The sequence below is a fragment of the Saccopteryx bilineata genome, chromosome 6 (assembly GCF_036850765.1).
Source record: "Saccopteryx bilineata isolate mSacBil1 chromosome 6, mSacBil1_pri_phased_curated, whole genome shotgun sequence".
Classification (NCBI taxonomy): domain Eukaryota; kingdom Metazoa; phylum Chordata; class Mammalia; order Chiroptera; family Emballonuridae; genus Saccopteryx; species Saccopteryx bilineata.
In genome coordinates this window covers 209,060,470-209,080,087 of record NC_089495.1, presented here as the reverse complement: position 1 = coordinate 209,080,087, position 19,618 = coordinate 209,060,470, and the positions used below count along the sequence as shown (strand labels likewise).

Genomic DNA, 19,618 nt, shown 5'->3' with positions numbered 1-19,618 from the left:
TATATTGCCGCCTAACATCGTGCTGATAAACAAACACAGGAAGAGCAAAGTGAAGCCGCTGGATCCTTGCGTCCCACCTGGTGCTGCCTTCCCCGTGAACAGCCAGACGTGCAAGAAGGACATCCCGCAGCCCGGACGTTAGGAAAAGTTAGCAAGGTTGCATACTATCCCGGGGAGAGCCCCACGTGGGCCGTCGGAACCTCTGCAGGTCCTTGGCGGGGTAACACGGACCCTATGCTCTCCGGGCGGGGGGGGGGGGGCTTCTGGCTCCCATAGGCTATGATTGAGCCAAACGCAGCTGAAGTCCTCATTCCCACCGTCTTGGGCATTCTAGGTCAAAGAGCCTTTTCTTCCCACACTGCTTACCTGCATGCTTCCCACACTGCTTACCTGCATGCTCCCACACTGCTTACCTGCATCACCGCCCTTCCTGCCTGCTTTCTCCCCTCACTCCTGCTCCTACTCCCACACCCAGCCCCAGCAGTCAGGGCTCAGGGCCAGCAGAAGGGCAGGGACGTCCCCAGTTTGGCCCTGGAGGCTGGTCCACTCGGCTGGTCCCGGTCTGCGTGGAGGTCATTCCAGTGCCCGCCACATCCAGCCCTGGTCTTTCCCTCCTTGAGGAGGTCCTCTTTCCTGCAACCGTCAGCCACCTCAACGGAGCTGTCCCCTTCTTTCCAATGGCCTATTTTCAGGAAGAGCCAAAGCCTCCCATCAGAGCTGGCTGCCACGCGCACTTGCCTTCTGATGAAAAACACGGTCACACCCACACTCACGGACTGGTGGCCAGCAGTTCCGCCCAGGGATCCGGTGACCCTCTGCGGCTGGCTGACAGACTGTCACGACATCGGGGGACTTTCACATCGAGGCCTTCAGATGCTTGCTCACAGAGAAGATCCCGCAACGTAACCTTGAACCTCCCCAAAGACGGGTCCTTGCCGTTGGGAATCTAAAGCCAGCCTCACTCCAGAGGCAAAGTTCATCCCTGAATTAGCCAGCTGGTGTCTTGAGACCCAAAGGCACCTTCTTCCTGAGAGCCATTGGGTTCCCACAGGCTCCCTGCTCAGAGGCCAGTGAGGGGGACCCAGTGAAGTCTCGGCTCTAAAGAAGAGAGAGCACCCCACACCACCCCCTGGTTCCCTCCCAAACTGCCTGGCTTTCTCTCACATCCTGAACACTTACTGTAAGCCCTGAGCTCTTTCCCGGCGGGTGGGAGGGGAGAGCCCCAGGGTAGGGCCTGTGGACCTCACAGCAGGAGGGGTGACCCCTGCCCCCAGCCAGGCAGGCTGCTGCCTGAAGTTACCCAGAGCCTGACGACCATGACCATGAGTTCTCAGAGCCCACGACACGCCGTTTCAATAACAGGAAGGAGAATTTCCCCGCCCCGGCCACAGCACCAGGTAACCCCGCCTCCTCAGAGGAGGCCTAGGGCCGGCAAAGCGAGGGGACGGGAAGGATCGATATGTTCTCAGCCTGGCGGCGTGGCTGCTGCACGTCTATGCACACAGGCACTTCCAGAGTTCGATCTCCTTGGGTCAATACAATTTTAGAGAGATGCCCGATTCCTAGCGGTGAAATGACTCGGGCAGACCAAGCTACCCGGGAAGGGGCGGGGATGGCGGGGAGGCGGGTGAGGAAAACAATTTACAAAATCAAGCAGAAGTCAATAGCCGGTCCCCTGAGCCCCCTGGGACCCCAGGCTTGTAACTGCCCTGCGTGCACAACAAACGTCTTTTCAGACCCTGACGCAGAGAAAAGGGTCCCGGGACTGATGATGTGGGGCCCCCACTGCACCCACCCTGCAGCTCCACGCGGAACCTGGGCCCCGGGACTGACGGTGTGGGGCCCTGGCCACACCTACCCTGCAGCTCCACACAGAACCAGGGCCCCGGGACTGATGGTGTGGGGCCCCGGCCGCACCCACCCTGCAGCTCCACACAGAACCAGGGCCCCAGGACTGACGGTGTGGGGCCCCGGCCGCACCCACCCTGCAGCTCCACACAGAACCAGGGCCCCAGGACTGATGGTGTGGGGCCCCGGCCGCACCCACCCTGCAGCTCCACGTGGAACCAGGGCCCCGGGACTGACAATGTGGGGCCCCAGCTGGCACCCACCCTGTAGCTCCACGCGGAACCCGGGCTGTCCAGCCCTAAAACTCCCACTGCTGCTGGCACTGTCATCGTTAGCCAGTGACTCTCTGCGTACCTGAAGCCAGCACGGCCCACGGAGGGGCAATTCCCTGAGACGAAGACCTGCTTGTCTTCCTTTGCTTGGATAACAGCTTTAATAAATAAACTGAGGGAGCCCCAATACGGAGATGCAGAATGAAAAATACTCCGGCTTTCCCACTTTATGTGCATCTTTCTCTAATTATCTAATTACTGGGCTTTCATATTTCCTTGCCTGTCAGTTCTGGCCTCTGCCCCTCGGAGAGCGGGAGACAGCTCGTCTCCTTCCTGTTGCCAGCACGCCTCTGGGAAGGAGGGTCCCGGGTGTGCCCGGCCTGATCTCTTCACACCCACCCTCCTCTCTTCTCAGGTTGTCACCTGGCACACACACATACACACATAATCACACTCACTCACACATGCACACAGCACACAGACACACATAATCACATACACTCACACATGTACACAGCACACAGACACACATAATCACGTACACTCACACATGTACACAGCACACAGACACACATAATCACGTACACTCACACATGTACACAGCACACAGACACACATAATCACGTACACTCACACATGTACACAGCACACAGACACACATAATCACATATACTCACACATGTACACAGCACACACACACATAATCACGTACACTCACACATGCACACAGCACACAGACACACATAATCACATACACTCACACATGTACACAGCACACAGACACACATAATCACGTACACTCACACATGTACACAGCACACAGACACACATAATCACGTACACTCACACATGTACACAGCACACAGACACACATAATCACGTACACTCACACATGTACACAGCACACAGACACACATAATCACATATACTCACACATGTACACAGCACACACACACATAATCACGTACACTCACACATGCACACAGCACACAGACACACATAATCACATATACTCACACATGTACACAGCACACACACACATAATCACGTACACTCACACATGCACACAGCACACAGATACACATAATCACATACACTCACTCACACATGTACACAGCACACAGATACACATAATCGCGTACACTCACACATGCACACAGCACACAGACACACATAATCATGTACACTCACTCACACATGCACACAGCACACAGACACACTCGCAAATGCACGCATACTCACGCATATATACTCAAACGTGCACAAATGCACAGCCACACCATAAACACACATGTACACACAATGCACACATGCACACACATGTACACACTCAAACACATACTCTCACACATGCACACATATACATGCATAAATGCACATGCTCACAAACATGTGCACAACACACATGCACATACTCTCACATATGCACTCACATATACATGCACAAATGCACATACTCACATTCACAAACACACATGCACACACACAGTCACACGACACACACACTCACACACACATGCTCCCAGCAAGGCCACCGTTTGGGCAGACGTGGAGGAGGGTGCCATGAGTATTGCACACCGTGCATTTTAGTAGAACCACGAGACTGTGGAGGTGGGGAAATGAATGTGACTTAGCTCAGGCAGAAGGGGCGGGAGGGAGAGCAACAGACAGCTCCACAGGCAAATGACATTTCACCCAGGAGGCCCCGGAGACCCCTACTGATGGAAGGTCCAACCCGTGGGGGGCGGGCCACCACAAGAGAGCAATAGAGCAGGCAGGGAGGGCGAGCAAGGTCTGGCTACCGGGGCCGGTGACCCAGTGCTGGTGCCTGGAGGGTTGGACGTGGCACCGGGGGACAGGGGACGGAGGGTGGGGACCACAGCACGGGGACCTGACAGTCTCCAGGACCTGGGGATGTGGGCCCACAACGGCTGCAGCTACTTTTTTTTAAAATGAGTGAATTAACTTTTATTTATTTTTATTGAATTTATTGGGGTGACATGGCCTGACCTATGGTGGCACAGTGGGATAAAGCGTCGACTTGGAACACTGAGGTTGCCGGTTCGAAACCTTGAGCTTGCCTGGTCAAGGCACATATGGGAGTTGATGCTTCTGCTCCTCCCCCTTCTCTCTCTCTCTCTCCCCTCTCTAAAAACTCAATAAATAAAATATTAAAAAAAAATCATATAGGTTTCAGGTGTGCGATTCTACGACACATCATCTGTACACTGTACTGTGTGGTCACCATCCCAAGTCGAGTCTCCTTCCGTCACCACTTATCCCCCTCTACCCTCCCCCGCCCCCATGTCCACTGTGTTTACGAAGAGAGACTCCACCCACGACATGGAGTGTCAAGGAAAAGTGTGGCCGCTACATCTCCCTCTGCCCGACAGTCCCTGGCCCTGCGGTATCACCACAGGCCCAGCCTCGACCAACCAGGACCGCCAGTCTGGACCACCTCAGAGGTCCAGCCCATCAAGACATCTACTGTGGCCCCCAAGAGAGACAGCAATTTGAGGGAGCGGTCTGAACACCAGATCCACAGGGCTGTCTCCTGCTGGGGACAGGAAGATGGCCGGAACACGGGATCACGTTGACCCACTGCTCCAAAGTGGCCTTGAGTCCTCTCTCCCAAACCCCAGGGAAACCCAAGATCGGCTCCTGGATCAGGAACCCCACCCCCACCCCGCACAGATGGAGTGATTTACACCAAGTGGAGGCAGAGCCGCTGACCTGCACACCTGAGGCCACTTAAGAGCAACCCCCCCCCAACCACACCCCCTGGTCCCATCTTGGCAAACACGGCTGGTTCGAGACCACGGACGTGCACTTGTGGCCTCACGTCCCAGCTCCGGAGTTCAAACAGAAACGCCACGTTATGCTCAAGGAAGATAAAAGCAGGTGACCGGGAGCCACGTCGAGCAAGCTTCCGGAAGAGGCTTCTCCGCGCCCAAGGACAGGCACTGCGAGTTTCCCTGAACGGGTTACCGTGTTCACACGGCAAAGCCCTGGACTTCATTTTATTTTGTAAATAGCAAAACGACAATTATCTCAGCACGGCCTGTATCGTCTCCCTGCAGTGCTGCTGCCGGACCGACCAACCAGCTGTCCGCGATACGGGCCGGGCCGGGACGAGGCAGTCTTATCGGACTCCGACCGCATTAATCCTTTCCCTGACATCAAAAATCAAATCACCTCCTCGAGAGAGAGAGAGAGAGAGAGAGAGAGAGAGAGAGAGAGAGAGAGGCGGCAGCTTCACGAGGAAGCGGTCCGGTCCGCGGGGAGACGGCGGCGGAGATGCACAGCGCCGTCCCCTGTTAGGAAACACGTTGATAAGCGTCCGCCTCCGCGGCGCCCCTCCCCCCCGGGGAGCCCCTGGGACTTGCGCGGCGGGACACACCTGCACAGAACCACGGGGTCGTGTCCGCCGTCCCGCGCGGTCTCGCCGTGGGCTCCCCAGCCCCCACTCTGGAGCGTGGCCGAGGAACATCCCCGATACACAACGCTCTCGTCGGAGATGTCATTTCCCAACAACACAAGTTGTAACCCGAGTGACATTTAAGCCGGAAGGAAATAATAGCATTTCGAAACCGATAAGGGAGAAATGCAATAAAGACAATTGCTAGATAACCAGAGGGGAGGCCTTCCTGATGAAATGCCCACCTTGTCCAAGGGGTGGAGGCCACGTGGTTTTCTGCTCAGGCGAGGAGCCCAAGGCTGGGAGTGGGGTGGAGGGGGGTATGCCCCTTATCTCGGCAGCAGCCCCTCCTCCGCTCCCCTGGGCCAGAGGAAATGATTAATTAGTGCCTCCTGGAAGCTGTGGACCTGGCCTCCGAGAGCCCCGAGGGTGGGGGGGGGGGGGGACGATTTCATAGTGACACCCTCGCAGAATCCGGCTTTGAGAACCCAATAATGGGCGCCCCCCCGCCGTCCTGCCCGCAGCGCCGGGGCTGCAAAGGGGACCGAGGCCAGGCTTGAAAAGGGTTCTCTCTGCACCTCTTTTGTGACAGGAGGAAAAACCACTTCTGACACAGCTTTAAGTGAGAGACGGAAGCTGCCCAGGTACCAGCTCTGTGCTCTGCGCCCAAGCTCCCCGCACTCACCCGATCCGGCCAGTCTCCATCCCCGCCGTGCCCTGTCCTGTCCCTGTCCCTGTCCTGCCCCTGTCCTGCCCCTGTCCTGTCCCTGTCCTTGTCCCTGTCCTGTCCCTGTCCTGTCCCTGTCCTGTCCTTGTCCTGTCCCTGTCCTGTCCTTGTCCCTGTCCCTGTCCTTGTTCCTGTCCTGTCCCTGTCCTTGTCCCTGTCCCTGTCCTGTCCCTGTCCTTGTCCTTGTCCCTGTCCTGTTCCTGTCCTGTCCCTGTCCCTGTCCCTGTCCCGGGTCTGTCCCTGACCCAGGTCTGTCCCTGTCCCTGTCCTGTCCCTGTCCCGGGTCTGTCCCTGTCCCTGTCCCGGGTCTGTCCCTGTCCCTGTCCCTGTCCTGTCCCTGTCCCGGGTCTGTCCCTGTCCCTGTCCTGTCCCTGTCCTGTCCTTGTCCCGGGTCTGTCCCTGTCCCTGTCCTGTCCCTGTCCCTGTCCCGGGTCTCGGCCCCGCCTCCTCCACTCAGCTGCTGGATTCACACAGCCCCTGCGAACCCAGCTGGGTCAACCCGGAGGGCCCGCCTGGCCAGACGCCCCCCCTAAACCAATCCTTGACACGTTGAAGAGGGACGTTGGCGACCCCTGTTTTTATTTGTTCGTTGGGGAAAAGGCAGAGAACCAAGATTCCCACATGGTGACCGAACCAGCCCGTGGGTGGCATCTTTTCTCACGTTGGGGGTTGGGGTTGGGGGTGGGGATGAGGGTTGGGGGTGGGGGTGAGGGTTGGGGGTGGGGTGAGGGTGGGGGTGAGGGTTGGGGGTGGGGGTGGGGGTGGGGGGGTGGGGGTGGGGTGGGGACGGCCCCCAGGCCGATGCTGCTGAAATTCTGGTTCCTGTTTTACGTTCCCGTGGCCTCGGGCGCGTGTGCAAACCCGAGGTGAGGACCAGGGATGCAGCGTCAGGTGAGCCTGGAAGATTCTCAGAACTTGAATGCAGACCCCCTGACCGCCCAGGCCGGAGGGACCTCACACGGGCGAGACGTGCCCCACGCCGGCCTGAGGAGGGACTGAGCCCCTCGGTGGACGTGAGGGAGGGGCACCGTGTGACCGGGCTCCACCTCACACAGCGAAGTCCCCGGACCCGAGGGGCACCGGGAAGTTCGTGCATCGAGAGGGGCTACTTCCCAGCCGGGCTCCACGGGTCGTCTCTGACCGCCGGGCCCTGCTCTGTCTTCTCAGACCGGCCTCCCGAGTCAGGCAGCCAAAACCGTGAGGAGGAGAGGCTGAGACGGGTAGGTCCTTATCCTCTACCCGTTAGGAGGAGAGGCTGAGACGGGTAGGTCCTTATCCTCCAAACCCTGGCTGGTCCCGGAGTCCCCACGTGCTAGAATTCCAATCTGAGCAGTGGAGACGGTACAGCTCTGGTTGCAGAGGCTGCTGCAGACGTCTGTCACTGTCCCTGTATTTGAAAGTCAGAGATTTGGGGGGATACTATGCTCAGAATATTCCTCGCCCTCGTCCCCCCATAAGTTGTATCATTAGACCCACAGACACAGTTCAGGTGTATTGTGGTACACACCTCTGTAATTAGTGTGTATCCGCAATTTCTTTTCCATTTCTTCTTTTTTTTCCAAGTTGAGAGGAGGGGAGATAAAGAGACAGACTCCCCTCACATGCGCCCCGACCAGGATCCACCCGGCAGCCCCTGTCTGGGGCAAATGCTCTCCCATCTGGGGCCATGCTCACAACTGAGCTATTTTTAGCACCTGAGGTGGAGGCTCCATGGAACCATCCTCAGCACCCAGGGCTGATGGGCTCGAACCAATCAAGCCATGGCTGTGGGAGGAGAAGAGGGAGGGGGAGGGATGGAGAAGCAGATGATCGCTTCTCCTGTGTGCCTTGACTGGGAATCGAACCCAGGACTTATACAGGCTGGGCTCTACCACTGAAGCAGTTGGCCAGGGCCATGCAATTTCTAGGACTAGGATGCTGGAGTATTTGTGAAATGCTTAAACCAAAAGTACTCCAGAGAAACACTGCCAACCACGTTGAAGATGTTCTGTTCCTACCTTCGTCACTCAGCCAGGAGGGACAAATACGTGAAACGCTCACGCTCTATCCCCCTCCCCCGTCACCTTCAGAGGACCCGGGACTTCAAAATGAATTTCAAAGGCCCCTCCAAGTCTGGCAGCATGACATTTTATGTCTTCTACGCTATTTTTATTAGCCAGGATTGTAGAAAATTGATGTTTACCAGCTATTAACCTTTCAAGCATGAACTCTACTTTTTTTTTTTTTCCCCGCACCTAGAAATATAGCTTACATTTCTCTGTGGATCAAGCCTTAAGCTGCCCAGCTCCCAGGAGGAGGAGGAGGAGGAGGAGGAGGAGGAGGAGGAGGAGGAGAAGAAGAAATAACATTATGGTGAAGACGTCTGTTCTCAGCAAAACACAAGTTCTATAATTTTACGGACTTTTGATCACAATTTTATAGCCTTCAGCCCTTCACTTGGTATCCTGTTTTTATCTTAAAATATAAGAATGACATAAGACAAGTTGTATAATCCCTTCTTCGTCTCCGAGGGAAGGCAGGAGAGAAGAAGGTAACGTAAAAAAAAAAAAGCGTCCGCTTCAAACGGGGGAGGAGGCTGCCTTTGGGTAACTTCCCTTCCTCACTCCATCGCAACCTCACGGCTCCCATGTTCAATAGGATGGGACACAATCCAATCACGCCACAGCCTATGAATAAATGATGACGCCGATAACTTATGTCCGTGAGCTGCCTCTCTCCCCGGGAGCCCACGGGGCTTTAAATAAGTCACTCCATAATTTATTCAGCCAATTTTAAAACACGCCTTTTGCCAAAAGGTCTCTGGCCACCCATAAGAATATAAAGGCCAAGAAGATTAAAAAGAAAAAGAAAAAAAGTCCCCAAACAAAATCATAGAAGTCCATCAACTCAAGCTGCCATCTACCAGAAAATGAATGGACTCAAAGGCCAGCTAGCTCACGGCCGCCGGGGGGGCCGGGGGGCCGGGCTCCCTGTGGGCCAGCAGACACTGCTGCCCACACACCACACACCCCTTCCTCAGGCCCACTGGGGCCGGGGGCACCGTCATACCCTCCGATGGGAGGTGCCACAGAACATTGTGCAGGGAAGGACCCCTGTCTGGTGCTGCAGAGCTGCCGGTGGAGGTGTGAGCTGCCCAGGCACCAGTGGGGAGAGGTGGGCGGGACCCAGACACCCCAGCCCGGCCGATGAGGTCACTTTCTGGAAGGAACAGGTCCATGTCCATCCTGGCGGCCGGCCCTGGGGTTGTCCATCCCAACCCAGAGAGAGAGGGAGACAGGAGGGCCCAAGCCAGCCACTCAGCAGCTCATCCCTGGAGGCCCCGGAGCCCCTGCAGGTAGCATCAACCACAGACCCAGCGGGCAGGGCGGCTTGTGACTGTCCCCGGGTCTGCACGGGGCTGCCTAAATGCAGCCGCAAAGAAGCGACAAGAGACAGGGGATGGGGCCCTCGGGGAGCGGGCTCCGCAGCTGCTGCCTCCGAGCCAGCATGCAAGCCTGGGCTGGCGGCAGGGAGCACGCGGCCGGGAGACACGCGCCAGGCGCCTCGACGCGGCTGCTGGCAGCCTGAGACCACGGGGCACCCGGAGCCAGAAAAGGATGCCGTTTTCCTTTTCTTTTTTTTTTTTTTTTTTGCATTTGCACAGTCAAGCAGTTTTGGGGAGAGAAGAGGCGTGTTCTCCGGGAAAGGCCTCCCTGCCGGCAGGTGGGCCAGGCCTGCACACACACGCGCGTGCGCGCACACACACACACACACACACACACACACGAGGAGCCAGCCCCTGCCTCTCTCCACCACCCGCGCCCACTGGCCCGCCGGCCGGCCCCGCCGTTCAACCCATCCATTCTCAAACGTGGACCTTCAGATTAACAAAATATTTACAATGTAGCGATGCGAGAGAGTTGGAGCTATAATCCTCGTTAAGACCGCATTTGACCGGGGAAGATAAGGGCCGCAAGGGGACCCGGAGTGCGTGCCGCATACATTTTAATTCCGACGGAATTGCTCTCTGTCACGCTCGGTAATGTGAAATACGACATCGCTCCCCGAAAGTGCCTCGTTTGCCGTGCCGGCGAGATGGAGAGTGCAGCGCCGTTCCCACGGCCCACCTGAGCGGAGCTGGCAGCCCCTGTTCCCGGGCAGACAGCTCCCGCCCACCTCCCCTGCCCCCTCTCTGTGGACACCACCGCCTCCCACAGGCGTGCCGGCCCTTCGAATGCTGAAGCTGGACATCCTGTAGCCCGGGACCCGGGGGTCCCGCAGCCCGAGACCCGGGGGTCCCCATGAGCAGCGGGCTCCTTGGGAGACGGATGAAGCGGGCAGACTCCCAGGTCACAGCCCCGGGATTTCTGACTCGGGGTGAAGGAGAGTCCTGGGGCTGCTGTAACAAGTTCTCTGGAGGCCAGAACTCGGAAACCCAGGCGTTCCAGGGCCTGGCTGCCCTCCCAGCTCCCGCGGGCTCCGAGGGTCCTCAGCTTGTGGCTGCACTGCTCCCGTCTCTGCCCCCCCGCCCTGTCTTCACACGGCCTCTCCTTGGTGTCTGTGACTTCTCTTCTGTCTCTTATAAAAACAGTTGTCACTGGGTGTAGGGTCCACCTGGATAATCCAAGATCACATCCCCCTGAGACAATTATACCTGCGAAGACCCTTTCTCCACACCGGGTCACTGTCCCGGTGCCGGACAGGTGTCTCTCGTGGCCACTGTCCAACCCAGGGGACAGCCGGGTTCAACAGCATCTCCCAGTTTCTGGACCACATCTGGACATCTCGTCCCCTCTGCTTTGCAGATAAGAAAACTGAGGCCCAGAGAAGGGGGGGTGCCCCCGACTCAGCCCCTTCCCCACCAGTGCCCTGCCTGCCGGGGGGACGACCCCTGCTGTGGTCAGCCGGCCCGCATTCTCCCGGGGCTGGAGCCGCGGGCCTGAGCTGCGTGCTCAGCAGACCCGCACGCCGGGGCCCCCTCAGCTTTCTGGGCGGATCAACCTCCGGGTGCTCACTCACATTTGGGCAGCAGACAGCGAGGCGTACCCAAATCCGACACTTCTGCGGGTCAGAGAGGCGCAGGCTCAGGAAGGCGAGGGGTCCTGCGTCTGGCTCAGAGACAAGGAGCGAGGTCCTTTCGGGAGGGACGCCAGGGCCCGCAAGCTCCCCCCTCCTCCCCCTCCCTGCCCTCGCGACTGGAACCGAGTTATACTATAATCCTAGGGGGCCATGCACCTGGCTCTGGCCAAGAGCACCCGTCCCAGATCCTGCCGGGCGGGTAACTCCCACCCTCCGCCGAGGCCAGTGGTGGCACTGATCCACCCGGTGGACGTTTATCTGTCTCCAAAGGTTTACCTTAATCCCTCTTAAATCCCCACACGCTGCCACAGGCAAACAGCAAAGCCAAACAAGTCGAGGTTAAAAGCCGCCAGATCAGAGCCGCCACGGCGAAGGCGCGACGGGCAGCTCACCCTTCAGTCCCCCAAAGTGCAAATCCCGGTCTCGGGACACGGCCGAACGGGGACACACAGCAACCAGAGTCCTGATTACAGGCGCAGGACCCAGCCTGGCCGTGCTCCCGGGAGGAGGGGGGACAGGACGCGGGAGGGAGGCGGGGGTGGGGGTGGGGAAAGGCCCAGGGCTGGCGCTCAGGGTTCAGACAGGCCTTCCCGCATGGTGGCTCGCACTGGGTTCCTCAGGCACCCTGGGCCTCAGTTTCCCCCACAGGGGCAGCCAGCAGGAAGCGTGAGGGTCCACAGGAACTAAATGACGAACCCTGGCACGGAGGACCCGGCGTCACACAGGCAATTGGGAGGCCCCAGGACGCTCACGTGGCAATCCCCGCACTGTGACTCTGTCGCCCGGTGCAGGACAGAGGCCCCTGCAGATGGGATCAAGGTGAGGAGGAGCCTGAGATGGGAGAGGGTCCCGGACTGTCCAGGTGGGCTCGACGTCTGCACCAGGGCCCTTCTACGCACGCAGAGGAGGAGGCCGGAGGGGAGTCGGAGGAGGCGATGCGGCCACGGGACAGAGGCACAGAGAGAGGGGACGACGCTGGCTGTGACGCCGGGGGAAGGGCCCACGAGCCAGGGAAAGCAGGAGTCTCTAGACGTCAGAAAGGCCGAGAAGCAGACCCAGCCCTGGAGCCCCCTGGGGCAACCAGCCCTGACAGCACCCCGATGTTAGCCCAGGGGGGACGGACCCCTGTTGGAGTTCCGATGTCCAGAACAGCAAGGCCAGAATAGGTGTTGTTTAAGCTGCTACGTCTGTGGTCATCTGCGCAACACAAATAAACAAACAAAACCCCCGACGTCTGAGCAAGCTCCTCCCTGGGAGAGGCAGCGTGGGAGGAGGGACATCTCACAGACCTTTCTTTACACACAGTGATAGCCAGCGGCTGCCCTGAGCCCCCCTGCCCTGAGCCCGCCTGCCCTGAGCCCGCCTGCCCTGAGCCCGCACGGGAATTTCGAAGGCAGTAAACGAAGGCGCCCGTTAACATAGGGGAAGCCCCCCCAAAACACCAGCAGGACCCTGATGGAGGCTAAAGGGAAATGACCCGTGGGTGCCACACACTGGTCCAAGATACTCAAGTAGGTTTGATTTGTTTTGTTTTGTTTAAAGGTGGGTGGGGGAGGGAGCCAGCCTGAGACAGTACCGGAGGTTACCAGAAGAGGGCAGCCTGGGGCCCAGGCCAAAAAAAAAAAAAAAAAGTCACGGCAATTCTGAGCCTTTTGACAAAAAAAAAAAAAAAAAAAAAAAAGAGAGAGAGAGAGAGAAAAAACAAATGAATTTCACCAGCCAGGCTTCTAACAGGCCACGGTCCCCCTGCCCCTCGGAGGATTGAAAGAACAAGCAGGTGCCACAAGGTTTTACAAGAACACACACGGGAACATTTGATCACCCTTGACGGCTGGAAACCCACTCAGCTGGGGGTATTTTTTCTTTTTTCTTTTTTTTTTTTATAGCGGAAGTCACTAGAAGTAAAAATCGCCCTTTCGGAAACGTCAGATTCGGTACCATCTTGGAAGAGACAAATGCTTGCTGGCACGCTCTCTCATTCCCAGGTCGTGATAAGTTTTGGCATCTACTTAAAAGAAAAGAAGAAAGAGAGAGAGAGAGAGAGAGGGAGAGAGAGAGGGAGGGAGGCCTAGAAACCTACATTGGAGGTCCCTGCAAACCCTCAGGACACAAGACCCAGGACAGAAAGGACCACCTGCAGACAGAGGGCGATCTCACCCACTCCCCACAAGATAAGGGGCCTGGGCTCCGCGGGGGCTGCGGTCTCCTCCAGACCAGAGTCAGCTTTCCTCGGATCCACAACCCGAAGCCTCCTTAGGTCCCCGGTGCTCCTGAGTAATTCAGGACGGGGGTCCCTCTGCCCGGACCCAGCTCGGCCCACACACGCTCTGGGTTTCCAGAACCGGCTGGACCGCTCTCGGGAGCACTTCTCTCTCTGCGGTCTGCCCAGCGCGGGCCGAGTCTGAGGACGCCACTCTGGGACCGTCTGCCCCGCGCCTAGAACTGAAAACCCCCGTTGGCTCCGCGGAAGCCGGCTCCCCTCGTCCCAGGGCTGGTGCTGCAAACGCGCGGTGTCCACCAAGTCCGGACCCGCTGCAGACGGGCCCGCGCACACACGCCAGGGATGACCGCCGTGCACCTCTTGATAACGCCCGTCCCTGGCGCACGTCTGGGGTGAGGAACGGCTAGCCTGTCTGAAGGTGGGTCGTTGCCAAGTTCACGAGGGGCCCCTGCACGTGGGAGACGCCCTGTGTGCAGGTTCGCTGCTCTAAGCCACCTTCGCCCACGTTGTGTGGGAGGCCTGGAGCGGCCGAGAGCCTGGGTCTGGACGAGAGACCGACACGGAGCGAACCCCGCACGCGGAGGACGAGTTTCCCACCCCATGGACCCTCAGATTCCGAGCCGGACGACGGGAGCGACCTGACCTCCCTGGGGAGGCTTTCGTGAGGACGACAGGACGCGCTGGGTGCAGAGAGCCGGCACTCGGTCTGGCCGGGACTCGGGGGTATTACGTCCTCGTCACTCAGAGCCTCATGCACCCCTGACTTCAGGTGCCGTTAGAACGCATCGTTCTGAAATGCAACCATCTTCCTGCACCTTCGAACCGCAGCGTGGACGGGCCCTCGTTCTCACGCTGCTAAGTGGTGTGTCCACTTTTCCACCCTCTCCTGCCCGGAGGGTTTTGTTAAATGACAGTCTGCTACAGAGGTCAGAGCCCAGAAGATGCCAGGGGCTCCCGGTCCGTTGCCTCAGGGACACCATGGCCAAGCACCAGCCTGTCCGCAGGGGCAGCAGGAAGCGGCCACATACAAGGGACAGGGGACAGCACATGCCTCGGGCAGCAGAGGCTGGCCTCCTTCTGCACTTAACCAGGGCCCTCAGGACCTCTAGCTATGTGAGCGCTGGCCTGGGGGCAGTGAGTGAAGCAACAGTCTTACCTTTTATCTGACAGAAGCCACTTTCTAAGGACACAAACTGCCCTTCCTAAGCCTCTTCCCTCTGTGACCAGGTGACATCCCAGCAGAAGAGGCAGCTGAGAAACCCTGGCCCCCGAAAAGACAGGCCAGCTCACAGACAGCTGGAGGGGCACTGTGGGCTCCAGCCAGGACTGTGGGCACTCCCTCTCGGAGGAGGGGACCACCGAGGGAAGACAGGGGAGGTCTGGGTCCTCTGGCTCCTGGGACAAGCAGCCTCCTGGTTTACAGCCAAAGTCCCCCGCCGGGTTTGGGGTCCTGCCTGATCTCTGTCGCTTTGCAGGGCCCAAGGTTCCCTGGAGCCCACTGACATGGTGGACGAAGCCCACATGTAATCTCTTGGCTCCCTGGAAGTGGCCGGATGAGAGAGCCGTGGGAGATTTCACGCTCTCTGATGGGCGGGTCAGCCAGACCGCCCTGGCTTGGCGTACAGAATGATCCATGCATATCCTCGCCCCAGGCCGTGTCTGCAGCATTGATTGCTCATTTCATCTCGTCAACAGATAGGTATCCAGGGCCCATGGCAGACCCTCTGCAATCCAGCCTGCCGGACATAGATACTACGGTAATTCTCAAAGGAGCAGGGGGCTGTGGTCCTAGAAATAAGAGATGGGTCAAGGGCACTGGAAAATCCAGGCTCGGGGCAGGGGATGGAGTTCTGTGCTCCGAGCTGGCAGAGGGAGAGACAGACACAGTGCGTGTTTCCCCCTCAATCGGGTATCACGTTTAGCTGTGTGGGAAAGGAAGCTCAAGCTGTGACGTGTTGATTTTGCTTTTCTCGCCTGCCCAGCGCAAAGGCACCTGGAGCTCTGTTGTTGTTCAGAAGACGCCACCCGGGACCCACTTCCTGTGCCTCCAACCTCACAGACACAAGATGGCTGCCCCGCCCAAGACATCACATCTGTATCCCAGGCAGGAGAGGAAGAGGTAACTGAACCGCACAGCCAGCGGAGTCCGCTCTTTCTTTGTCAGGGACGGACTGAATAAAGCTTTTCCCAGAAGCCTCATCTAGCAGAATGCCCTGATTAGCGCTCCCTGCTCAGAAAGGGGCCACAGAGCCACCTTTGGTATAAGAGAGCCTCCTGGAGGGGTGGCAGGGGGGTGGGGAGACTAAGGCAGGGCTCAGTGTGAGCCAGGTGGATCAGCACAGACAAGGCTTAGTTAGCAAGGGAGAGAGAGAGAGCATGAATTCTGGACAGTCAGCGTGCCGTGTCTAATCATTCTAATCGCAGGTGGTTGATGTCTCGGAACTCTTTATCTGAGCACGGACGGCAGCTTCCACTCCTCTGTAAGTTCATGGGGGACGAGGAAACACTGTCTGGCTCATTCACGACTTCACCTGGCAGCACCGACAACACACCCACCACCCCGCAAGTCGGGCACGACACCAGGCGCTTGGGGTGCGATCAGGCTCCCTTCACGCTGGCCCCTGTGCCTGGTGATGCCTTCTGCCCTGGACGGACGGACGGGCGGGTCAACTCAAACGGCACGGGCAAGGAGGCTACATCCAACAAGCTTGTAAGGCAAGATGACCTCCTTCCGGCCAAGCCCGTTGCCTTTGCCCTGTGGCCAATTCCTAGATCTCCCCCACCCCATCCATCTGCATCTGGTCTCCCCTCTGTTTTGTTATGCAAATGAGTCATTCATTCCACAAAGCAGTGCCTGTCCAAGCTGCTTTCAGGAAGGGTCCTGGAACCTGGGGAATTAATTGGGAGACACCTGATGTTTATCCCCTCAGCCTCCACTCCTGCTGCCTCTGTTCCCAAAACAGGAGCCCAGCTGGACCAGGTGACAGATCATAACAGGTCCAAGACAAACACGACAATGCAATCCTCTGCTTCCCTGCCTCCCTGCCTCCGCAACTCAGACTGGCACGTGACCTAGTTCCAGCCGATTAGCATTTCTGCAAGGGCTCTGAGAAAAATGCTTTCTTGGTGCAGGGAAAGAGATGTAGATGCTGCTATCACGCCTTCCTTTTTCCTGCTCCAAACTCCAAAGCAATGTCCGGAGCCACAGCAGCCAGTTTGCAATGACGAGGCAACAACGTAAGAAACTGAAGATGGTAGAATGCTAACATATTCACACGGGAGGGGAGGCGTGTGAACAGTGCCACAGATTAGCTGCTGCAGCCCTCGACCACCCACCGGTCCATGGTTATGTGAGAAAATTAACCCCCGCTTATTCAAGATTCTGTTGACTGGGTGCTGTCCAGCTGGCCAGGAATACCCCGAAATGGTCCGAATGGTAAACCACAGCGACAGGGCAGCTGCCCTCATGAACCTTACGGTTGACGTAAGAGAGACGGTTAAGCAGGTACTATAAGACACCCAAGGAGGAGGCCGAGTGGGTGTGACACTGCACAGATGGTCCTCCACTGGCCGGGGTGTGAGACAGGGAGGGCCTTTCTGAGGCAGCCCCCTGAAATGAAGTCGTCAGAAGGAAACATAGCTCCTCTCTCTGCGGAGTTTGAACTCGCCGGACGCACTTCCCTCAGGCAATGTCCAGACCCTGGCCCCTCCTGTGTCCGGCGGGTACCATCTCTGCTCACCTGTCACACCCTCTTCTCCAGGAGCCGGGGGGAGACGATGACAGGCGTGACCCGTGTTCCCAGGACGCCAGCTTGCACCGCCTCCCGCCCTTGCTGGGGGTTCTGCGGGTGAGGCTGGCCTGGGATCTCCCCGAAGTCTGCCCTCCAGAGAGAGCGTGAGGCGGGGTCACCGTCTCAGCTTCCCTTCGCCGGGGCTGACGGTGAATTATTAACGAGATCCAAGAAACAGACACCGGCTTACAACGGCCCCAACCAGACTGTGGCTCAGAGGACGTTCCCTTTCAGCTTAAGGAGAACGGCTTCACCACTGCGTTTTAGCCGCCATTCCCCGCCAGCGATCGTGGCCACCCGTGAATTACCCTGACAAAACGGCTACCGCGTAAACGCAGGTGCAACTATATTCAAGGGCGCGCCAGGAAGAGCGGAGACGGGGTGGGGACCAGGGACGCGGTGGGGACCGGGACGCGGTGGGGACCGGGACGCGGTGGGGACCAGGACGCGGTGGGGACCAGGGACGCGGTGGGGACCAGGGACGTGGTGGGGACCGGGGACCCGGAGCGCCTGGCATCAGCTAGGCCAATGCCCCTTGTGCATGGTGCCCCGTGTGGTGGTGGAGCCGCTGTTCAAAAGGGTCCGCGATACGGTAGTATTTGCCACCCTATCAGGGGAAAGTATTATAAGCCCCAATTAGCATGAACATTTTAAAATGCAAATGCTTTTCATTTAGACAAAAAACAAAATGCCACGACATTTCTCGCCCTCAATTCATCATCAACAAGTTAATTACTGTGTAACGAATCGCTCCTCGGGAGCCTGGATGTTGGGGGCTGCTGGGGGACCGACTCCGGCAAAGGAAGGGGCCACGCGGCGGTCGCTTGATGGCGGGTGGCGCGCCGACAGTGACACGACGACTCGGCACTCCTCCGCCCCTCGCTCGACCAATTAGTGCTCAGCCGTCTCCGTGGCAATAACTCAATTATAAGTAGTCGTTCCCTATTTAACTTGATTCCTACCAGAACTGTGGACGCATCACAGCCCGCAGTTATTTCTGACACGCGCGCATCTACCTGGCCCGTGGCCTCGGAGCTCGCCACGTTCTCTGCGGAAACAGAGGGATTTTTTTACCTGTCCTGGTTTGAGCGTGTGTGTGTGTGTGTGTGTGTGTGTGTGCACGGCCTTGTCAGCTTCCGCCTCCATCGTGTCAAATTACTTTAAAGGTTTACAGCTGTCTCTCTGTCCCTGGGGTTTACACCTTAGGAACAGCCAGAGGGAGAAGGTGGTGAGGGGCTGTCACACCAGGTGCGGGGGGAAGCAAGGGGTCTCCGGCAGGCCCAGGGCAGCTACGGGACCCCAGTGCCTGGGACCCACTCTGCATTGCTCTCCTCAGCCAGGGTTGGGCTGGGCGCTGTCTCAGGTATAGATAAGTGCTCAGAAAACAAGTCTCACGTCCACACATCCCAGAAGCCAATCCATGTTCCCTTATCAGCACGGGCTCCTCGTCCCTCACTGGACGTTGGAGACGGGCCAACGGGTGGCCAGCGATGGATCTTCCCTCCCCCTCCAGCCCAGAGCTGAGGCCCCCCAGGACAGAGAGGAGACATTTGTTTGGAATCTCACAGGTTACCATAAAAAAGACGAGACTGTCATCTTCTTCCGTAGTAAGGAGCACCTCTTATCACTAGAATAGAGGCAGTTATTTGGTGGGTTTTTTTTTTTTATTCCTCAGTAACATCGATACTCCAACATCTCACTCCATCACAATACACAGAGCCCGGGAGGGGCTTCCCGGCTTTCTCTGCAGACGCACGGTGGGGGGGGGGGGGTTCTCAGCAAATCCACCATCCTGCAAGACGGCCTCACCTTTCCAACTCCAAAGTCACACACAGGCCGAGCGATGACAGAGCAGTCCCTGAGAACTCTGGCCACACGCGCCTTCCTGTAACCATGCCCACCCCTTCCACGCCAACCGCCCGGAGATGTGTACTGTTTACGTTTCTCTTTTTCTTTAATTTTTTTTGGCCCTCCATGACAGTGTCGAGAGCATCGCACCCCTGTGTTAGCGGTCAACTCAGATGACAACAGACAAAAAAAAGCGAGATTTAGTGCAAAAATGAAGATCCTGATTCCTATTAGAGGGAACCGGCCAGTCAACAAGCGCCATCCTCCAGGGGAGGGAGGGAAGACTCCTCTCTTTCTCTCTCTCTCTCTCTCTCTCTCTCTCTCTCTCTCTCACACACACACACACACACACAGGCAGGGCTCTGTGCCCCGGGGAGAATCCCAGGCGCCCCGGAAACACGGAACTGGGGGGGGCAGCAGTGGAGGGGTCTGTGA

At 57.9% G+C, this 19,618-nt stretch overlaps 1 protein-coding gene across 1 annotated transcript in view; it reads right to left on the bottom strand.

The window, feature by feature from the left end:
* Positions 1–19,618, bottom strand: part of CDH4 (cadherin 4) — a 349,289-nt gene that overhangs the window by 326,426 nt on the left and 3,245 nt on the right. The gene's annotated exons all lie outside the window — the stretch shown is intronic.